This window comes from Carettochelys insculpta, chromosome 5 (genome assembly GCF_033958435.1).
Source record: "Carettochelys insculpta isolate YL-2023 chromosome 5, ASM3395843v1, whole genome shotgun sequence".
Lineage (NCBI taxonomy): Eukaryota > Metazoa > Chordata > Testudines > Carettochelyidae > Carettochelys > Carettochelys insculpta.
This window is the reverse complement of record NC_134141.1, coordinates 95,162,885-95,163,825: the sequence shown is the minus strand read 5'-3', so window position 1 is coordinate 95,163,825 and position 941 is coordinate 95,162,885. Positions and strand designations below refer to the sequence as shown.

The 941-nt window shown below is 43.7% G+C and overlaps 1 non-coding gene across 1 annotated transcript; it reads right to left on the bottom strand.

Annotated features, from left to right (window-relative positions):
* Window positions 1-552: 552 nt before the first annotated feature.
* On the bottom strand, window positions 553-624 carry TRNAQ-UUG (transfer RNA glutamine (anticodon UUG)). The gene has a single exon. It is a non-coding gene; the product is annotated as a tRNA-Gln (tRNA).
* Between the last annotated feature and the right edge of the window lie 317 nt (window positions 625-941).

Genomic DNA, 941 nt, shown 5'->3' with positions numbered 1-941 from the left:
ATATGGGGCTCAAAGTCACACATGATTTAGCTGATCAGTAACTTTTGCTAATGTATTGAACCATGAGTATAAAATATCCAGAAGGAGAGTTGTAATAAACCATTCATGAGCAGTCCACAGATTGAAATATTTGTAAAACAAGTGTCAACAGAAAAGAAACCTGGGAATGTCATCGCCCTGTAGTTAGTGTGTGAACAGAACAGGGCTGAGCCTTTAGAAAAAGTCACTCATCATTTCCCTGCTTTCACCAGCTCAAAACCCGGATTCTTATTATCTGCAGAAATGGGTCTTACCTACAAAAGCTAATAAATAAATGTGTTAGTCTTTAAGGTATTACAGGACTGCTTGATTTTTGTGAAGCTACAGACTAACACTGCTACTCCTCTGATGACTTCTCATGTGTGTTTTTTCTTTGGCTTGCAGACACCTCACATATTTTAAGGAAAGTTTTGTGGTTCAAATACACAGCAGGGGGGTGTTCCATATAGGGTAGTTGAAAAAGAATCCCCTTTGTTTAGCAGGCAAGGAGGGGGTTTACAGTGAACAACCAGAAGGTCCCACTGAGACTTGAACTCAGATCACAGGATTCAAAGTCCTGAGTGCTAACCATTACACCATGGAACCTGAGCAATTGCTAGCAAAAGAGCTCCTGGATGCCTCCAGTTGCACTACAAAGATGTCTGCAAGAGAGACCTCAGAGAGGTAGACATCGAGCTGGACAACTGGGAAGAACTAGCAGATGACCCCAGCAGACGGAGGCAGAGGTTACGCAAGGGCCTTCAGAAGGGCGAGATGAAGATCAGACAGCTAACAGAGGAGAAGCGAGCACACAGAAAGCACAATAAGGACTTGCCAGACACCCACTACATCTGCGAGAGATGCAGCAAGGACTGTCACTTTCCTGTGGGTCTTCATAGTCACAATAGACGCTGTAAGTGAAG